The 16,453-nt window shown below is 35.7% G+C and overlaps 1 protein-coding gene across 1 annotated transcript in view; it reads right to left on the bottom strand.

Moving 5' to 3' along the window:
• The window catches only part of CDH13 (cadherin 13), a 1,791,933-nt gene that overhangs the window by 13,356 nt on the left and 1,762,124 nt on the right, over positions 1 to 16,453 (bottom strand). The gene's annotated exons all lie outside the window — the stretch shown is intronic.

Here is a 16,453-nt window from a genome sequence, read left to right as displayed (position 1 = left end):
CCCACACATATTATATACCGTTTTTCTCGTCATTAAATGGACTTTCTAAAGATACCATTTTTTTCATCATATCTTATAATTTAATATAAAAAAAATATAAAATATGAGGAAAAAATTGAAAAAAACACACTTTTTCTAACTTTGACCCCCAAAATCTGTTACACATCTACAATCACCAAAAAACACCCATGCTAAATAGTTTCTAAATTTTGTCCTGAGTTTAGAAATACCCAATGGTTACATGTTGTTTGCTTTTTTTGCAAGTTATAGGGCAATAAGTACAACTAGCACTTTGCTATTTCCAAACCACTTTTTTTCAAAATTAGCGCTAGTTACATTGGAACACTGATATCTGTCAGGAATACCTGAATATCCCTTGACATGTATATATTTTTTTTTAGAAGACAACCCAAAGTATTGATTTATGCCCATTTTGGTATATTTCATGCCACCATTTCACTGCCAAATAAAAAAAATCGTTCACTTTTTCACAAATTTTGTCACAAACTTTAGGTTTCTCACTGAAATTATTTACAAACAGTTTGTGCAATTATGGCACAAATGGTTGTAAATGCTTCTCTGGGATCCTCTTTGTTCAGAAATAGCAGACATATATGGCTTTGGCATTGTTTTCTGGTAATTAGAAGGCCACTAAATGCCGCTGTGCACCACACATGTATTATGCCCAGCAGTGAAGGGGTTAATTAGGGATCTTGTAGGGACCTTGAAGGGTTAATTTTAGGTTTAGTGTAGTGTAGTAGACAACCCAAAGTATTGATCTAGGCCCATTTTGGTATATTTCATGCCACCATTTCACCGCCAAATGCGAGCAAATAAAAAAAAAAGTGACATTTTTCACAATTTTAGGTTTCTCACTTAAATTATTTATAAACAGCTTGTGCAATTATGGCACAAATGGTTGTAAATGCTTCTCTGGGATCTCCTTTGTTCAGAAATAGCAGACATATATGGCTTTGGCGTTGCTTTTTGGCAATTAGGAGGCCGCTAAATGCTGCTGCGCACCACACTTGTATTATGCCCAGCAGTGAAGGGGTTAATTAGGTAGCTTGTAGAGAGCTTGCAGGGTTAATTTTAGCTTTAGTGTAGAGATTAGCCTCCCACCTGACACATCCCACCCCCTGATCCCTCCCAGACAGCTCTCTTCCCTCCCCCACCCCACAATTGTCCCCGCCATCTTAAGTACTGGCAGAAAGTCTGCCAGTACTAAAATAAAAGGTGTTTTTTTTTTGTTTTTTTAATTATTCAGCTGTGATGGACCCCTGTCTTAACCCCCAACCTCCCTGATCCCCCCCAAACACCTCTCTAACCCTCCCCACCTACCTATTTGCCACCATCTTGGGTACTGGCAGCTGTCTGCCAGTACCCAGTTTTCCCCAAAAAATAAAGTGTGTTTTTTTTTATTTTTAGTTGTTTTTTCGTTTTTTTCTGTAGTGTAGCTGCCCCCCCCAGTACCCCCACCCCCCTAACCCTACCAGATCCTATTATTTATTTTTTTTAAAAAAAAGTTTGCTGCCCCCCCCTCCCTCTTAACAGAACTCATTGGTGGTAGTGTTTGCTGCGCGCGCGCACACAAACGCACGCGTGCGCGCACACGCAGGCCCCCCTCCGCACGCTCCCAGCATCCGGCGTGCACAATGCACTTGTAGGAACCGGATGCCGGGTAGGGATGGGCCGCCCACCCTCCTCCCTTGTAAGCTCCCACCCACCAACGAACGGCCCCATCGCTACCGGTGCAGAGAGGGCCACAGAGTGGCTCTCTCTGCATCGGATGCTTTTTAAAGGGTATTGCAGGATGCCTCAATATCGAGGCATCACTGCAATACCCTGAGAGCTGCTGGAAGCGATTGCGATCGCTTCCAGCACTCTCTTAGACAACTGACGTACCAGGTACGTCCATTGTCACTAACTGAAAGTTTTTGCAGGATGTACCTGGTACGTCAGTTGTCATTAAGGGGTTAAAGGGACATTATAAACTCATTTTTTCTTTGCATAAATGTTTAGTAGATGATCTATTTATATAGCCAATAAAGTTAGTTTTTTTATTTTTTTAAAAATGGATAGCTTCAAAGTTTTAGGAGAATACCGACGTATACCTACTCCAGCTTGCTTCTGTTTGTGTAAAGGGTCTTTTCATATACAATGGAAGGGTGAGGGGGGTGTCTGATATTTCCCACTTGCAGTGGGTGTTCTAGTAAGCTTTTAAACAGAGCTAAACTGGAAGCTTCTAAGTAAGTTTTTAAACGGTTGTAAGTTTTTAAACGGTTGTAAGTTTTTAAACGGTTATACTGGATTTTTATATCAGTATCTGTGCATATTATTCTTTATAGTAGTGTCTATTACATGCAGTTATATGAACATTGGTGTATACGGTCCCTTTAATGTCGATCAAGCATAGCATTATGTGTGCAAAATAAATATAAGTTTCATTCATCATTTTATATATGGCATCGTATAAATCAAGTTATCACCTTTATAATGACTTTTCTTAACGTCCTTTAATTCAACCTGTATATTTTTTTTATTTTATCTCTTGATCACGTTTTTTCTGCTCTAATTTAAATTTCAGCAGTTAGGCGGCTATCCCGCCGCGTCATCCGCCCCTTTACTCATCAGCGCATGCGCTATTAAATTTATTTAGAGATTGATAACCATGAGCCCTCCCTTTTTGTGCATGCGTATTACTTCCAAGTAAGGAATCCTTTCATATGTCATCTACTTCTTACCTTTGGTTTCGATACAGAGAAGTAAGTGCCGCATTATGTGATTAGCACATGCACATTCAGATGCAGCATCGTGAACGCGCATTTGAGAGACGCAGAGAACGGGTAGGACGTCACAAAGATCAGAACACGGAAGTAGGACTTGGGAGGAGTCGTGAGCTAAGCAGTAGGGATTTTTAAATATATTTTTGTATGATAAATATAGAAGTAATAAAAAAAAACTTAGCGACTAGATTACAGTCACATGGATAAATGCTAGGTTGTCTTGTATACAGGAAAACTTTACCTTCACTTTAATACCAGGTTTTAATGTATCACTTTAAAGTGTGTTACAACAAAGAAGCTAAGTACAAAAACATGGGCTACCTACCATATCCATCTCAGAGGTTTAAGTTATATAATTATATAAAAAATGAGTTAACAAAAGTTAACAAACATCTTTCCAATTTACTTCTATTATCAAATTGTCTTTCTTTTCTTGTTATCTTTTGTTAAAAAGCAGTAAGGTAAGTTCAGATGCATGCACGTGTCTGCCGCACTATATGGCAGCAGTTGTACAACAATGTAATACATTAGCAAGCACACTAGATGGCAGCACTATTTTTGTTGATTAGTGCATCAGACATGTGCATGCTACCTACCTAGGTATGTCTTCAACAAAGAGAACAAAAGTAAATTGGATTTTTTTTTTAAATTGTGTTCTCTATCTGAATAATGAAAGAATGATTTTGGGTTTCATGTCCCTTTAAATATGAGGTTAATGCAAAACATACTTAATCTATCTAAAAATTTGTTATAGAGCCAAATTTAATGATATACAGTTTTCTTATCTTTATTTAATGTTTTATAAATCTAAAGTCAATGGCGGGTGTATTTTTTATTATTATTATTATCAGATATTTGTAGAGTGCCAACAGATTCCGCAGTGCTAATTTTTGTTTTATTTTAAGAGCTCATTAGTAATAATCAAAACCAAACACCAATAAATGTGTGATATTGACAGCATGTATCTGCATCGTGCACAAATTGGTCAGAATAGACAGCACAGTACTGTAGCCAGGCACAGGAAAAAATCAAGGCTTTCCATTTAACTAAATACTCAAATCTTCCCACATGTCTACAAAGTTGTATTCTTGTGCTCATATTACAAATTGAAAGTTAAAAGTTATTGCTTAATTGAAAGTTGGATAGTACAGCCATGCTAAGTCCCTCTCCTCATAGACTTCCATGGGGTATTCTACAGGACCCTATTTTGATTTTTCCTCAATCAATAACTCAAAGTTGAACTAATCCTAAGTGAGCTAAAGTTGAAGGTGCATTATAAAAAAATTATCTGTAGGTACTTACAGTGAACAAGTGCAATTGCCACTGTTACTATGTACATGGAGATGCTACAAAACACAGTTATTAAATTCAAATAGAAAATCAGTTAATTTAATAGATAATTGACTCTGAATAAGGACATTTGGTAAAACTGCCTTTGAATAGTTTCAAGTCTATTTCAAGTTATTTGAAACAAAGCAAATGTTGTAAAACCAAGTAGAATCAAATGAAAGTAAAACAGAAGACAGGCTGGTTTAAGTCAAGTCAGTTTGTGAATTTCCAGGTGGTGTTACCTTTATCTGTAGCCATTTTAGCCATTTTAACCAACCAAAATTGAGTAACACCAGCAATGTAAACTCTGCCTATATTTTTACCACAGTATTGTAGTGACATAAACATTTCTAAAACTTCAAACAAAACCTTCCATATACCACCATGTGGAGTTCATATCACTGGAAAAGGTACAACAGGAGACCTTAACATACATTAAAAGGGAATAACATTCATATTAAACAAAGCCCTAAAGAAAAATCAAATGCTTATTTTTTAATAGACTTAAATAGCTTAAAAAATAATAAAATATTCATTGTGTTATTCCTTTTACAAATGCAATGTTCATAGTTTGCAAAGTATAGGAACTCAAATTACCCTGCACAGTTAAGCAAAATAATAATAATAGAAAAGTGCATACATAAATATAATATCACTACAAAGGACAAAATGTAGATATCAACTACATTTTTTTATTTTTAAATAGACCTAAAATTGTAAATGCCGCAAATTGTTCTCCAGTAATTCTGTAATCATATAATTTATTTTTTTAGTATGATTAAGTCCATATTGCATTCGAAATAAAGGTATAGGCAAACTTTTTGTATAAAACAATACTCATACCATTTTTTATCAAAAGTTGTCCGATGTGAAAGTTATTGATCCACTCAAAGAAGAAATATTTAGCTAAAATGGGAAATGTTTTTTTTTTTTTTATATCTCCACATTAAAGACACAAATAACACTCCCATTATTCAATTGAAACTTTGAAAGACATAAAATAAGAACACAGATCTATTATAAAAGAGTTTAAATGAAAGATATTGACCTAGAGTCAATAAAAATCTATTTGTAAAACTATAAAAATTGCCACAATATGAAAATTGGGGAAAGATGCAATGTGAAAGATTTGTACCCACCCATTGTCTCAGCCACAAGTTAAAAGTTAAGCTTCATTATAATTAATGGAGCTGCAGCTACAGTGGTTACAAATTTAGCCCAAATGATACCAGTCCCATCAAATTCTTACTATCCCATTTGTAATATCCTGTTATGCACTTATTTTCTACAATTGTATTAATTGTATTTTTTGAGCTCTATACTCTATCTAATAACCGTTCACTTTATATAGAGTTCCACTGTGAGAAATACTGGCGTCACAAAAATGCCGTAAAAATGTTACAGAACAATCAAAAAATACATGAAAACAGTTCAAGAAGAAGAACAAAACAAATTAATAGATAATAGAAGTAAATTGGAAAGTTGTTCAAGATCACAAGATCTATCTGAATCACAAAAGAAAAAAAAAATGGGTTTCATGTCTCTTTAAGTGTACATGTAAAATCCTGACCAAGCCTCTAGAATGCCCAAATGGCCACAGCCAACCCCTGGAGACATGATTTGTCCTATCCAATGAGACTAACATAACAAAACAAAAACATTTGCGTGTGTTTCCGAAGTATTGCACTAGTAATAATCATTTTCCAGTTTCTCATACAATCATGCATTGCGCGTCTCAAGTAACTATAGCATAATAAATGGTGAAAAGACAGTTGAAGTAATGCTCATTTAATTTCTGTCATGATTCTGCCTTTAAAATGAGGTCCCTCAGCAACTTCACAAAGTCTACAGGCTCCATTTACAAAGCAATAAATGGATAAGATTTCCTACTTGGGAACTTGTTGACTTGTCTTTGCTACGTGGGAGCAGCGAATAATATAGTCTTCTGCTTATATGTACTATTGCTCAAAGGTAGCCTTGTGCAACATGGTCTCTTTCTCTTGCCCGATTGTCCTGTCAATCATGAGTGAGTCTGCACCAAAAGGACAACAAACCTGCTTGGTAAATAAAGTCCTATAAATCTAGCCATTATCTCTATATTAGAGGGACAGTAAAGTCAAAATTAAAATTTCATGATTCAGAGCATGCAATTTTAAATGATTTTCCAATTTACTTCTATTATCTTATTTGCTTTGTTCCCTCAAATATGAACATTGTGTTTTGTAGATAATAAATATGTATCACTTTTGCAAGAAACAATCATATTGCAATTAACTCAGTGGATTGCTTTTCTAATTATTAGGATCCTAAAGACCATCTAGAGAAAAAAGATATATTTCTAAAGGTCAATAAAAATATTACAAGACATCAAAGTGCAGACTTTATCAAGCATTGGTAAGGTAGTACTTGGAAATAATTGCTAGGTGACAAAAAACCCAATAGATTTAGAAAAAAATATAACTTTTCTTGCAGACTGGTAATTCAAATGTTTGAACTGTCTGCTTAAAAGCTAGTCTTTGTGAGAATGTTAGTACTGTAGCATTAGACTAGAATACTAATGACTAATACATCTGTCTTTTATTCCAGCTGAGCCGCAGTGTATATGAGACAAGTATAATTTCTTTCGATATTCTGCAGATTTATCATTAGCACTTGGAACAAACCAGTTTTACCATGAATATTAAATAAAGTTTACATTTGCAGCTTCTCTGCAATATATATTTAGGCAAAAAAAAGCATGTAAGCATTCTTTATAGTTGGAAACAATTATACAACACCTACACAAAACCTTAACAAATATTCTACAACTGACAAGTTAAAAGAACTTGATATTATTTTCTACATTGAATATTGTTCATGCTACTACAGTCAGTGATTAGAATTTGAACACTGCTGATTTGCATTCTCAATTCCTTGAATATCTTTTTATATCCATTTCCTGTTTTATACCGTTCAACTACCTTTTTCCCACAGATCCTTTGACAATTCTTTTTCTTTCCCCATGACTCAGAATCCAGAAATTTCAGTGCAGCACTGGATGGAAGATGCTAGCGTCTGTCAGGAATCCAGAAACTCATTGACCTTTTATACACACACACTATTTACATGCAAACAGATCACAGGTGAGGATGGTTACCTTTAATAGCCATTCAAACCCTTTTGTGTCAACTTGTGTGCATGTTATCAGGCCAAAATCACCATGGTATGTAAACTTTTGATCAGGGTCATTTGGGTAGTTTCTGTTGTCATTATGATTTAAAAAGAGTAAACACAGTTGATTGATAATAAATGGCTTCAGCCAAACACTAACCATGAGTGAAAGAAAAGTTTTTGTGTTATCATTCATATTCTCTGAAAAATGGCCAAGAAATCATAAATTCTTGCAGGTTATGTAAACTTATGAGTACAACTGTATTATTTTGTGTAAAACTGATAATGTGCAAAACATTTTCACATCTTCAATATCATGCAGTATATACAATTAGATAGCACTGCCCACATCATGCCATGATTAAAACCAGGGGTCAAGTCCTACAAAAAAGTGTGGAAACTCACCAAGACTTCCACTCCCCCTCACAATTAATATTGTTTTATGTATATATACACACACACACACACACAATGTATTTATATGTATATAATCTATACTGCCTATTACTAGAGGATCTTACTATCCCTCTAACCAGACTGTGTTCTAGCTCATCCCACCAGCAGCAGCATTGTTTACTGAAGTTTTCCTGTTCTCTGTCAAGACTATTACAATTATAATACTGTAATGTGATTTATTGCATATTTAAAGAACATTTGTATAAATCTTTAGAATTGTTTTTTTTTTTTAATGGAAACATTTAATCACTGCGCAAAAGCAAATTTAAACATTTTAGAGTTTCACTTTATAATACATAGAGATATAGAGCTGTTGTTTTATGTAGCTTCCGATTTGTGTTTCATGTGCAACCTATCACCAACAATTCCAAATGAGTTAGGGCTCATTTCCATTGAGTCTGTAAAAATGGAGCTATAAGCTACCAAATTTACTCCTATTATCAAATTTTCTTCATTCTCTTGGTATCTTTATTTGAAATGCACGAATGTAAGTTTAGATGCTGGCCCATTTTTGGTGAACAACCTGGGTTGTCCTTGCTGATTGGTGGATAAATTAATCCACCAATAAAAAAGTGCTGTCCAGAGTACTGAAACCAAAAAAAGCTTAGATGCCTTTTTTTCAAATAAAGATAGCAAGAGAATGAAGAAAAATTGATAATAGGAGCAAATTAGAAAGTTGCTTAAAATTGCATGCTCTTTCTGAATTACAAAAGATGAAATGTGGGTTCAGTGTCCCTTTAAAGGGACATTATACAGTCATTTTTTCTTTGCATAAATGTTTTGTAGATGATCTATTTATATAGCCCATAAAGGTTTTTTTAAAATAAATGTATAGTTTTGCTTATTTTTAAATAACATTGCTCTGATTTTCAGACTCCTAACCAAGCCCCAAAGTTTTATGTGAATACCCTCAGTTACCTTCTCTAGCTTGCTCCTGTTTGTGTAAAGGGTTTTTTCATATGCAAAAGAAGGGGGAGGGGGAGAGTCTTATTTGCCACTTGCAGTGGGCTTTCCAGCTACCTTTTCAACAGAGCCAAACTGACAGCTTCTAAGTAAGTTTTTAAACCGTTTTATACTGGATTTTTATATCAGTATCTGTGCATCTTATTCTTTATAGTAGTGTCTAATACATGCAGTTATATGAAAATGAGTGTATACTGTCCCTTTAAGGCTCCATTTTAGTATTAGGTTTCCATTAAAAAATATTGTGCAATGCTTGCAGTGTAGGTGTAAGTTATGTTGTCTTTTTTTATTCACCTAGTTGAGCATGCTGTAATATTTTAGACATTATTGATAGCTTACAGCAGTGCAGGTCCTGAGAGCCAAGTGCGCTAAACTTCCTGTTAGTGCGACTGTGGCTCTTTCAAGAAGAGGATTGGGGTAGCACTCTCCAGAGCACATGAAGGTATGTATTAACCCCTTAAAGGGCCATTCCAGACAAAATTTTAATCCACATGGATGCATTTCATAAAAGCATTTTTGTAATATACACGTATTGGCAAAAATGCTTCTAATAAAAGCTATAGATATTTCAAGAGTGTATTTAAGTATGCACCGTGCACCAGCTTCTTTCTTTCATGTAATTAGCAAGAGTCCATGAGCTAGTGACGTATGGGATATACATTCCTACCAGGAGGGGCAAAGTTTCCCAAACCTCAAAATGCCTAAAAAATACACCCCTCACCACACCCACAAATCAGTTTTACAAACTTTGCCTCCCATGGAGGTGGTGAAGTAAGTTTGTGCTAGATTCTTCGTTGATATGCGCTTCGCAGCAGGCTGGAGCCCGGTTTTCCTCTCAGTGTGCAGTGAATGTCAGAGGGATGTGAAGAGAGTATTGCCTATTTGAATTCAATGATCTTCTTCTACGGGGTCTATTTCATAGGTTCTCTGTTATCGGTCGTAGAGATTCATCTCTTACCTCCCTTTTCAGATCGATGATATACTCTTATATATACCATTACCTCTACTGATTCTCGTTTCAGTACTGGTTTGGCTTTCTACTACATGTAGATGAGTGTCCTGGGGTAAGTAAGTCTTATTTTTGTGACACTCTAAGCTATGGTTGGGCACTTTTATATAAAGTTCTAAATATATGTGTTTAAACATTTATTTGCCTTGATTCAGGATGTTCAACATTCCTTATTTCAGACAGTCAGTTTAATTATTGGGATAATACATTTGAATAATCAATTTTTCTTACCTTTAAATTTGACTTTTTTCCTGTGGGCTGTTAGGCTCGCGGGGGCTGAAAATGCTTCTTTATATTGCGTCATTTTTGGCGCAGACTTTTTTGGCGCAAAAATTTTCTTTGTCATTTCCGGCGTTATACTTGTCGCTGGAAGTTGCGTCATTTTTTTGACGTTTTTTGCGCCAAAAATGTCGGCGTCACCGGATGTGGCGTCATTTTTGGCGCTTTAAGCATTTAGGCACCAAATAATGTGGGCGTCTTTTTGGCGCTAAAAAATATGGGCGTTATTATTGTCTCCACATTATTTAAGTCTCATTGTTTATTTGCTTCTGGTTGCTAGAAGCTTGTTCATTGGCATTTTTTCCCATTCCTGAAACTGTCATTTAAGGAATTTGATCAATTTTGCTTTATATGTTGTTTTTTCTATTACATATTGCAAGATGTCTCAGATTGACCCTGAATCAGAAGATACTTCTGGAAAATTGCTGCCTGATGCTGGATCTACCAAAGGTAAGTGTATTTCTTGTAAACTTGTGGTAACTGTTCCTCCGGCTGTTGTTTGTAATGAATGTCATGACAAACTTGTTAATGCAGATAATATTTCCTTTAGTAATGTTCCATTACCTGTTGCTGTTCCATCAACATCTAATATTCAGGGTGTTCCTGTTAACATAAGAGATTTTGTTTCTAAATCTATTAAGAAGGCTATGTCTGTTATTCCTCCTTCCAGTAAACGTAAAAGGTTTTTTAAAACTTCTCATTTTTCAGATGAATTTTTAAATGAACATCATCATTCTGATTCTGTTTCTGATAATGATTTTTCTGGTTCAGAGGATTCTGTTTCAGAGGTTGATACTGATAAATCTTCATATTTATTTAAAATGGAATGTATTCTCTCTTTACTTAAAGAAGTCTTAATTGCATTAGAAATAGAGGAATCTGGTCCTCTTGATACTAAATCTAAATGTTTGAATATGGTTTTTAAACCTCCTGTAGTTATTCCGGAGGTTTTTCCCATCCCTGATGCTATTTCTGAAGTAATTTCCAGGGAATGGAATAATTTGGGTAATTCATTTATTCCTTCTAAACGGTTTAAGCAATTATATCCTGTGCCATCTGACAGATTAGAGTTCTGGGACAAGATCCCTTAAGTTGATGGGGCTATCTCTACTCTTGCTAAACGTACTACTATTCCTACGGCAGATAGTACTTCCTTTAAGGATCCTTTAGATAGGAAAATTGAATCCTTTCTAAGAAAAGCTTACTTATGTTCAGGTAATTTTCTTAGACCTGCTATATCTTTGGCGGATGTTGCTGCAGCTTCAACTTTCAAATTGGAAGCCTTAGCACAACAAGTAACAGATCATAATACTCATAGCATTGTTAATCTTCTTCAACATGCTAATAACTTTATTTGTGATGCCATCTTTGATATCATTAGGGTTGATGTCAGGTATATGTCTTTAGCTATTTTAGCTAGAAGAGCTTGGAATGCTGATATGTCTTCTAAGTCAACTTTGCTTTCCCTTTCTTTCCAGGGTAATAAATTGTTTGGTTCACAGTTGGATTCTATTATTTCAACTGTTACTGGGAGGAAAGGAACTTTTTTACCACAGGATAAAAGATCTAAGGGTAAATTTAGGTCTGCTAATCGTTTTCGTTCCTTTCGTCACAATAAGGAACAAAAACCTGATCCTTCCCCTACAGGAGCGGTATCAGTTTGGAAACCATCTCCAGTTTGGAATAAATCCAAGCCTTTTAGAAAGCCAAAGCCAGCTCCCAAGTCCACATGAAGGTGCGGCCCTCATTCCAGCCCAGCTGGTAGGGGGCAGATTACGATTTTTCAAAGAAATTTGGATCAATTCGATTCACAATCTTTGGATTCAGAATATTGTTTCACAAGGATACAGAATAGGCTTCAAGATAAGGCCTCCTGCAAAAAGATTTTTTCTTTCCCGTGTCCCAATAAATCCGGTGAAGGCTCAAGCATTTCTGAAATGTGTTTCAGATCTAGAGTTGGCTGGAGTAATTGTGCCAGTTCCAGTTTTGGAACAGGGGCTGGGGTTTTACTCAAATCTCTTCATTGTACCAAAAAAGGAGAATTCCTTCAGACCAGTTCTGGATTTAAAAATATTGAATCGTTATGTAAGGATTCCAACATTCAAAATGGTAACTATAAGGACTATTCTGCCTTTTGTTCAGCAAGGGCATTATATGTCCACAATAGATTTACAGGATGCATATCTGCATATTCTGATTCATCCAGATCACTATCAGTTTCTGAGATTCTCTTTTCTAGACAAGCATTACCAGTTTGTGGCTCTGCTGTTTGTCCTAGCAACAGCTCCAAGGATTTTTACAAAAGTTATCGGTGCCCTTCTATCTGTAATCAGAGAACTGGGTATTGTGGTATTTCCTTATTTGGACGATATCTTGGTACTTGCTCAGTCTTCACATTCTGCAGAATCTCATACGAATCAACTTGTGTCGTTTCTTCAAAGACATGGTTGGAGGATCAATTTACCAAAGAGTTCATTGATTCCTCAGACAAAGGTAACCTTTTTGGGTTTTCAAATAGATTCAGTGTCCATGACCTTGTCTCTAACAGAAAAGAGACGTCTGAAATTGGTTTCAGCTTGTCGAAACCTTCAGTCTCAATCATTCCCTTCGGTAGCCTTATGCATGGAAATTCTAGGTCTTATGACTGCTGCATCGGACGCGATCCCCTTTGCTCGTTTTCACATGCGACCTCTTCAGCTCTGTATGCTGAACCAGTGGTGCAGGGATTATACAAAGATATCACAATTAATATCTTTAAAACCGATTGTACGACACTCTCTGACGTGGTGGACAGACCACCTTCGTTTAGTTCAGGGGGGCTTCTTTTGTTCTTCCGACCTGGACTGTGATCTCAACAGATGCAAGTCTGACAGGTTGGGGAGCTGTATGGGGGTCTCTGACAGCACAAGGGGTTTGGGAATCTCAGGAGGCGAGATTACCAATCAACATTTTGGAACTCCGTGCGATTTTCAGAGCTCTTCAGTCGTGGCCTCTTCTAAAGAGAGAGTCGTTCATTTGTTTTCAGATGGACAATGTCACAACCGTGGCATATGTCAATCATCAAGGAGGGACTCACAGTCCTCTGGCTATGAAAGAAGTATCTTGAATACTGGTATGGGCGGAATCCAGCTCCTGTCTAATTTCTGCGGTTCATATCCCAGGTATAGACAATTGGGAAGCGGATTATCTCAGTCGCCAAACATTACATCCGGGCGAATGGTCTCTTCACCCAGAGGTATTTCGTCAGATTGTTCAAATGTGGGGACTTCCAGAAATAGATCTGATGGCTTCTCATCTAAACAAGAAGCTTCCCAGGTATCTGTCCAGATCCAGGGATCCTCAGGCAGAAGCAGTGGATGCATTGTCACTTCCTTGGAAGTATCATCCTGCCTATATCTTTCTGCCTCTAGTTCTTCTTCCAAGAGTAATTTCCAAGATTCTAAAGGAGCGTTTGTTTGTTCTGCTGGTGGCTCCAGCATGGCCTCACAGGTTTTGGTATGCGGATCTTGTCCGGATGGCTACTTGCCAACCGTGGACTCTTCCGTTAAGACCAGACCTTCTATCGCAAGGTCCTTTTTTCCATCAGAATCTCAAATCCTTAAATTTGAAGGTATGGAGATTGAACGCTTGATACTCAGTCATAGAGGTTTCTCTGACTCCATAATTAATACTATGTTACAGGCTCGTAAATCTGTATCTAGGAAGATATATTATCAAGTCTGGAAGGCTTACATTTCTTGTTGTTCTTCTCATCATTTTTCCTGGCATTCTTTTAAAATTCCTAGAATTTTACAGTTTCTTCAGGATGGTTTGGATAAAGGTTTGTCGGCAAGTTCCTTAAAAGGACAAATCTCTGCTCTTTCTGTTCTTTTTCACAGAAAGATTGCTAATCTTCCTGATATTCATTGTTTTGTACAGGCTTTGGTTCGTATAAAACCTGTCATTAAGTCAATTTCTCCTCCTTGGAGTTTGAATTTGGTTCTGGGGGCTCTTCAAGCTCCTCCGTTTGAACCTATGCATTCACTGGATATTAAATTACTTTCTTGGAAAGTTTTGTTTCTTTTGGCCATCTCTTCTGCTAGAAGAGTTTCTGAATTATCTGCTCTTTCTTGTGAGTCTCCTTTTCTGATTTTTCATCAGGATAAGGCGGTGTTGCGAACTTCATTTAAATTTTTACCTAAGGTTGTGAATTCTAACAACATTAGTAGAGAAATATTGGTTCCTTCATTGTGTCCTAATCCTAAGAATTCTAAGGAAAGATTGTTGCATTCTTTGGATGTAGTCAGAGCTTTGAAATATTATGTTGAAGCTACTAAAGATTTCCGAAAGACTTCTAGTCTATTTGTTATCTTTTCTGGTTCTAGGAAAGGTCAGAAGGCTTCTGCCATTTCATTAGCATCTTGGTTAAAGTCTTTGATTCATCATGCTTATGTTGAGTCGGGTAGAACTCCGCCTCAAAGGATTACAGCTCATTCAACTAGGTCAGTCTCTACTTCCTGGGCATTTAGGAATGAAGCTTCGGTTGATCAGATTTGCAAAGCAGTAACGTGGTCTTCTTTGCATACTTTTACTAAATTCTACCATTTTGATGTGTTTTCTTCTTCTGAAGCAATCTTTGGTAGAAATGTACTTCAGGCAGCTGTTTCAGTTTGATTCTTCTGCTTATAATTTCGTTTTTTTTTCATTATAAGATTTAAACTTTGTTTGCAGTGTGGATTATTTTTCAGCGGAATTGGCTGTCTTTATTTTATCCCTCCCTCTCTAGTGACTCTTGCGTGGAAGATCCACATCTTGGGTATTCATTATCCCATATATCACTAGCTCATGGACTCCTGCTAATTACATGAAAGAAAACATAATTTATGTAAGAACTTACCTGATAAATTCATTTCTTTCATATTAGCAAGAGTCCATGAGGCCCACCCTTTTTGAGGTGGTTATGATTTTTTTGTATAAAGCACAATTATTCCAATTCCTTATTTTTTATGCTTTCGCACTTTTTTCTTATCACCCCACTTCTTGGCTATTCGTTAAACTGATTTGTGGGTGTGGTGAGGGGTGTATTTATAGGCATTTTGAGGTTTGGGAAACTTTGCCCCTCCTGGTAGGAATGTATATCCCATACGTCACTAGCTCATGGACTCTTGCTAATATGAAAGAAATGAATTTATCAGGTAAGTTCTTACATAAATTATGTTTTTAAACACAGTACTTGCTCAGAGAGCCTAAGGTGCTTGTACCATTTGGTAATGACTCATTTTGATAACTGCTGACATGATACAAACCCCACTGGTGCTCTGAGCAGCTGCATTTAAAATGCTGGTGCACTGAGAATATCTAGCTTTGCTTAACATGCACATGCAGAGAAAAATGGCAACACTAATAAAGTGATAACTTTTATAATAATTATTTTTGCCAATACACGTATATTACAAATGTGTTTCTATTCGAAGATGTAATTCATCTATGTGCATTTATATTTTAAACAGAATGTCTCTTTTAAAAAAAAAAATAAAGTAAACAAATGAATGACGATTTTCGTTAGTATTTTTATTTATTTTTTTAATTTGCTTTGTGTATTTATTGTGACATTCGCTTTGTTAAAACAAAAACGAATATCCGATTTTCATCACAAATGTGCGTTTGTACAAAAATTAATGCACATCTCTATTATCTAATGATTATTAACAAATAACCACCATTAAAGTCTATGGCGATTTTTGTAGATAAATAATTTCAGTTTTTTCTAAAGGATTGTGATTGACCTTTTTTCTCTATGTTCTTAGATGCATAGTAATCTTATAGGCATATGTTAAAATAGACATATACCTGTCCGGATCTATCTCTTCACTTGTGCACTTTATGATAAATTATTAATCAAACTAGATACACTTAATCTATAAGCAATTTTTTGCACTTTATTAATATTTTCAATATTTTTGGCACATAGACGCCGCCACTTAGCACTTTAATAAATTTAGATAATCGCTTTAAGCTTTTTAGCGCTCCTGATTATTTTAACTATTTATGTTGATTGTGATTGACCCCATATATACAATTTTATGAAGAACCTACACTCTTTATCTAAATCTATCACATCACACTATCTTTCTCTTTGTCTGTCCAATGGTCCGTTTGTCTATCTATCTATCTATCTATCTATCATCTATCTATCTATCTATCTATCTATCTATCTATCTATCTATCTATCTATCTATCTATCTATCTATCCATCTACATATCTACCTACCTATTTATCTATCTATCTATCTATCTATCTATCTATCTATCTATCTATCTACCTATCTATCTACTTCCTCATGCTTACTAAATGCAAGTTACTGTTTAAGCACATATTGCTGTATTCTTTCCTACAATATGATTTACACGTAAACCAACCAGTATTTTCATTGTTATTGCAAACTATGTTTCTTGTACTGAGCCTCAACACTGATAATTCATCTTATGAGAATATATGGCT

The sequence above is a fragment of the Bombina bombina genome, chromosome 1 (genome assembly GCF_027579735.1).
Source record: "Bombina bombina isolate aBomBom1 chromosome 1, aBomBom1.pri, whole genome shotgun sequence".
Taxonomy (NCBI): domain Eukaryota; kingdom Metazoa; phylum Chordata; class Amphibia; order Anura; family Bombinatoridae; genus Bombina; species Bombina bombina.
The sequence above is the reverse complement of the archived record's forward strand: the minus strand, read 5'-3'. Positions and strand labels throughout refer to the sequence as shown.